This window comes from Mandrillus leucophaeus, unplaced genomic scaffold (genome assembly GCF_000951045.1).
Source record: "Mandrillus leucophaeus isolate KB7577 unplaced genomic scaffold, Mleu.le_1.0 Scaffold180, whole genome shotgun sequence".
NCBI classification, from domain to species: domain Eukaryota; kingdom Metazoa; phylum Chordata; class Mammalia; order Primates; family Cercopithecidae; genus Mandrillus; species Mandrillus leucophaeus.
The window spans coordinates 145,571-151,513 of record NW_012101810.1 but is presented as its reverse complement, the minus strand read 5'-3'; the positions used below and the strand labels follow the sequence as shown (position 1 = coordinate 151,513).

The following is a 5,943-nucleotide window of genomic DNA, read 5'->3' as shown; positions in this document are numbered from 1 at the left end:
GCAGGGAGAGCACCGGACAGCTGACTGGGGCCCAGGCACAGCAGGCAGGGAGAGCACCGGACAGCTGACTGGGGCCCAGGCACAGCAGGCAGGGACGGCACCGGACAGCTCACTGGGGCCTAGGGATACAGCGGAAACCCTACTTACATTTATCTTTATAAGTCCTTATATCTTAGAAATAAACAGACGTGTTCCTTATTGGCCACAGGCCAAACATATCCTTTTTATACAAATACGCACATATCAGTGTGCAAATTCCACAGTCTTTACAAAGCGGTACACCATCAAAACAAACTTGGAGCAAGCAGCTGGGATGCAGCTATGGCAGCTGGCATGGGCATGGCCCTGGTGTCACAGACTGCTGTCCGGAGCAGAGGAACCGGGAGGGAGCTGGGGCCCCAGCCTGGAGCACGGGGGAGGGAGGCACTGGGCCTCCTGGACCATGGGAGGAAAGGAAGCCACATGTCCCCAGCAGGACATGTTGGAGGAGGAAATCCAGAAGGGAGAGCTGCCCCAAGTCCCGTGACAGTAGAGGCTCCTCCACCAGCCTGAGGAGGGAAGGGGTGGGTACTGCCTCCAGTGCCTGCGTCTGAAGGCCGAGCCGTCCCTGCCCCAGCATCTGCTCCCAGCCACTGCCCTCCTTCCTGCTCTGCCACTGACAGCTACACCTCTTGCAACTTTCATTGTTGGGAAACTGAAAAGCAAGTAACGCCCTTTCCACATTGCTGACATTAGCTCAGGCATCAGAAACAGAAGCCTTGGTATCTGCCACCCGGCAGCAGCCCCTTCCTGAAAACCGGTGGGTTTGGAGGCAGCCGGAATGGGCAGCAGCAGCCGTGGCCTCGGCAGCTGGGGGCAGCGTCGCAGGCCCCATGCACGTGGTGCTGCAGAGGCCCGTGCGGAGGGTGAGGCTGGAACCAAGAGTCCTCTGGGCAGGGGCACAGCACAGGACAGGTGAGGCAGAGGCAGGAGACCTGCTCCCTGGCCACTCCGAAGGTCTCAGCATCTCCTGCAGGTGAAGGAGTCCAATATTCGCCAGGCATTTACTGAGTGCCTGCTGTATGCAAGGAACCGTGCCGGCCGCTGGTGAACAAGGGAGAAAAGGGCCTGCCTGGATGTCGTGAACCAGACGCCGGGGATGAGCTGGGTTCTGAGGAGAGACGTTGTGTGAAGGCCCCAAGGCCCTGGCGGGTGGCAGCAAAGCAACAGGGAAGCAGAGGAGGCTGCAAAGGTGGGGCCTGTCTTCCCTGCATGGCACGTTCCAGCCAGGGCCTGGGGACATGGGTTATTGGGGTTCCCCAGGTCCTGCATTCTGGGCTACAGCTATCAGTAGGCTCTTAGGACCGAGTTCTCCAAGTGTGATTTGCCACCACGAAGTGGACACAGGCCATCACTCCTCAAAAAAGAAAGCAGACCTGGCTTCTACAGTGCTCCAGGGGCACCCGAGTCTAGCCACCCTCAACACGGAGACCCGAGACAGCTTTGTCTCAGCGACACCATCCAGAAATGTCCTCATCGGGGTTTCTGATGACACACCTGCCACCAGCACCTGCAGGGGGAGGCAGGGCCGGAGGGGTCAGGGCTGCACCCAGGCGCCCGCAGACAGGGCACTCCCACCAGGGCCAGAGCCCACAAGCACTGCTGCTCCCAGCCCACCTTCCCCAACACAGTGGTGTGGCCGTCACCTCAAATCTCCCTGAAAGGGCCAGGAGTTCCACAGTCTCACCTGCAACTGTCCAGAAAGTCCCATCCATGGGCGGGTAGGGGCAGGACTGTGGTCTTTTCAAAGAGCCAAGAGTAAAGATGGGGTGACCTGAATCCAGTGGCACACAGCCTCCAAACTCCGTGTGCCTGAGGCCGAGAGGGAGGGTGGGCACACGCGGAGGGCCCGGGCTGGTGGAAGCCGCCCACATCCCACAGCCCCATCTTAAGAACCATCTTCACACTGGAGAGGGATAAAAGGTATTTTGTTTTGACTTTGCTGTATTTCCTAAAACTGCTTTTCTCCCTGGGACTTTTTTCTGCCACAGCCAGGTCCAGCTGCCCTCTTGGAGGGAGAGTGCGGCAGAGTCTGTAACAAGGCTGGCTTTCTAATAACCGTGCAAACGGCACTGTCCCATAACAAAGCGGACGTTCTTTCCTAAACTGATATAATAGAAATGTCGGTCTAGAAAGGGAATGTGAAAGGGCGATACATTAACACCTAGAAAGTAAATTCCAAAGCCGAGAGGACCCTGCTTATCTGTAGAGGGAAGGGGCCATCTCACTGAGCGGAGCAAACACTAACCTGGAAGGCGGGCTGGCCAGCGTCTCAGGGCCCCTCCTGCAGACTTCCCACCGATCCAGGTGTATGTGGAACGATGTGCTTTAAGTAAGAACAAAAGGGTCTGAAGCTGAACTTGAGCTGCGCTCGGCTGGGCCGCGCCCTCGCGGTGATGGGAGAGCGGGGAGCACATGCTGTACTCAGGGCAGCTCCTTGGATATCCCCAGAGGCTGAAGCCCAGGAGAGAAGACGGGCTGCACGGGTCACAACAGCAGGAGGCGCAGAGGAGTGGGGCCGGGACCCAGGGACAACGGTAGGGCCCGAACGCCATCTGTCCTGTGTACAGGTACCCAGTGCAAAGCTTGTCACAAAGGGCGGCGACAAAGGAGACAGAGGAAGCAGGGCCGAGCCTCCTTCCAGGCACTAGGCAGGCAGCACAGTAAGGGGGCACATGCCATGACAGCGCCAGGCAGAGGCACGCCACAAACCCTTACGGAAAGCAGGGCGTGAAGGAGCACACACCAGAATGTGTGTCCTCTGGGGGGCAGACAGCGAGGACAGCAGAGGGAGGTGGGGGTGAGCCAGGCCTAGGGCCAGTCAGTGGCATCCACATCAGCTGTGTGACCTGGCCCCTGTGGTCCACATCACAGAGCATGGTCCAGGCCTCTACCACCCGACAGAATTGGCCTGGAGCAGCACAGGAGCACCACCGGGGAGCTGGTGAGATGTGGGGACCGCAGGCTGCACCCCAGAGCTACCAAGTCACACTCAGATTTCTGCCATCTCTACAAAAACACAAAAGAATTAGATAGACATGCTGGTGGCACCTGCAGTCCCAGCTACTCAGGAGGCTGAGGCAGGGGGATCACCTGAACCTGGGGTGTCGAGGCTGCAGTGAGCCAAGACCGCACTACTGCACTCCAGACTGGCTGACAGAGACAGACCTTGTCTCAAAAAAAAAAAAAAAAAAAGGTCTAGGGCCAGGCACAGTGGCTCACACCTGTAATCCCAGCACTTTGGGAAGTCGAAGTGGGTGGATCATCTGAGGTCAGGAGTTCGAGACCAGCCTGGCCAATATGGCAAAACCCCATCTCGAAAATACAAAAATTAACTGGGCGTGGTGGCGCGCGCCTGTAATCCCAGCTACTCGGGAGGCTGAGGCAGGAGAATTGCTTGAACCCAGGAGGCAGAGGCTGCAGTGAGCCGAGATCCTGCCATGGCACTGCAGCCTGGGTGAGAGGGCAAAACTCCGTCTCAAAAAAAAATAAAAACCCACAAACCTAGCATCAAGGCTAGCCGCATGGCCTGGGCAGACTCTCTATGCCACTCTTAAGCCTCGGTTTGCTGGGTTAACACAGGGCCACAGGGCTGACCCCCACGCCTGGGCGGGTGCCACAGGGAGCATGACTGTCTGAGACAAGGCCCTACAGGGTCACAGAGAATGATGCCTTCCAGACGACACAGCAGGTACTGGGTGTTACAAATACTCCCTTCGGTGCTACCTAAGACCAAAAATGTTCAGTAACGAAAAAGAAAGAGCAAGAGAAATCATGCCGATCACGAAGCCTCAGACCTAAAGAGGGGTGTGGAGAGGAGGAGACGGCGATCAGAGGCCGCGGGGGGCTTGCTCAGCCTCTTCTGCGGGAGGGATGGAAGTCCCGTGCTCTGCTCCAGGGGAAGAGGGCTAGATCCCACACCCTGAGGGGAGGGAGAAGCGCAGAGCCAGATTTAGGCTCCCACGGGGCAGAGGCAGAAACCACAGAACGGCTATCCAGGAAAGATACGTACAAGGCTGGCTCCAGGACCCATGCGCCAAGCGACCCAGGGGACACCCACGTGAGCAAGGGCGGTGCTCACCTCGAACCAATGCCCACCATGGCGCTCCCACAGGCTCCCACCCAGCGCCCATTATCACGGAGGGGAGAAGGACAAGTCCCACTCAACACTAGAACCAGGACAAGGAGTTGGTGTGGCTCCAAGGGGCAGCCTGGGGGACCGTTGTAGGGCCACAGAAACCTACACAGGCAGCCGATCGCGGAGAGGAACACAGGCTGTGCTAATGCCGAAGCCCCTGGTCTTCCCACCACCACCTACAGCATTGCCACACGGAAGCCAGGGAGACACAGGACCTCGCTCCACCACCTTCCCAACTACCTGTGCAGCTATCATCACAGCAAACCAAACCCCTCCCTGGTCTAGCACGGCAGATGGACTCGGCTCTCCCCGCAGTGACTTTCTGGGCTCAGCAAGGTCACCTATTCAAAGGCTTCACGCCTCCCACACATCCCCGGCACAGGACCCTACAGTGCCCCACACATCCCCGGCCCAGGACCCTACAATGCCCCACACATCCCCGGCCCAGGACCCTACAGTGCCCCACACATCCCCGGCACAGGACCCTACAGTGCCCCACACATCCCCGGCCCAGGACCCTACAGTGCCCCATGTTCTTCACAGCAGCGATCCCGGCACAGGACCCTACAATGCCCCACGTTCTTCACAGCAGCGATCCTGGCACGGACCCTACAGTGCCCCACACATCCCAGTACAGGACCCTTCACAGCAGTGATCCTGGCACAGGACCCTACAGTGCCCCACATTCTTCACAGCAGCGATCACCGCCTCAACACGACTGCTACCTGCCCCACCTAGAGAGAGGCCCTTGAGCTCCCAGTCTGCTGTGCAGTTCCCTGCTGTTTTCCACAGCAGCCAAACGTGCCAGGCTCACAGGAGACGCACAGTAAGAATCTGGGGAATGGCCGGGCAGGTGCCTCATGCCTGTAATCCCAGCACATTGGGAAGCCAAGGCAGGGAGATCACTTGAGGTGAGAAGTTCCAGGCCAACATGGCGAAATCCATCTCTGCTAAAAACACAAAGAATTAGCCGGGCACAGTGGTGCGCACCTGTAGTCCCAGCTACTCAGAGGCTGAGGTGGGAGAATTGCTTGCACCTGGGAGGCAGAGGTTGCAGTGAGCCGATATCACGCCACCGCACTCCAGCCTGGACAACAGAACAAGACTCCATTCCCCCCGCCTCCCAAAAAAAAAAAAAAAAGTAGAATTTGGGGAATGAAAAATTAATGATCAAGTAAGTGAACCGAGTCTGGGTTTCTCCTTTTCAATCCCTTTTCAACTTGCCAATTCACCTGTACAATATGCTCTGAATGTGCTAAATCCTGCTCGAAGGCCAGGCTTTCTAAGTCCAGAGAGAATGTCAGAAAGTATTTTGAACTGAACAGTAACAAAAACAACCCACATCACAATGTATGGGGTAGGCCTTCGTGATGAAGACTCTTAGAAAAGCACAAGTAGAAGAGGATTTCATTAATTCAGTAAAGAGTATCACACAGAACATCCAGCACACGCTGCGCTGACTGATGGACTACCGGAGCGGCCGCCACAGCCTGAAGGAGACGAGGTGCCTACTGTCATCATTCCTCCATGACACTGCACCTGGAGGAAAGTGCATGGAGAGGCGCAGGGCTGAAGAGGGAGCGTGGGCAGAGGAGAGGAGAGTCGCAGGGCTGGAGAGGGAGTGTGGCCAGGGGAGAGGAGAGCCGCGGGGCTGGAGAGGGAACGTGGCCAAGGGAGAGGAGAGGCATGGGGCTGGAAAGGGAGTGTGGCCGGGGGAGAGGAGAAGCGTGGGGCTGGAGAGGGAGCGTGGCCGGGGAGAGGAGAGG

At 57.7% G+C, this 5,943-nt stretch overlaps 1 protein-coding gene across 1 annotated transcript in view; it reads right to left on the bottom strand.

The window, feature by feature from the left end:
• LOC105537850 (mitotic spindle assembly checkpoint protein MAD1) overlaps positions 1-5,943 on the bottom strand; it is a 399,899-nt gene that overhangs the window by 261,825 nt on the left and 132,131 nt on the right. The window lies entirely within an intron of this gene.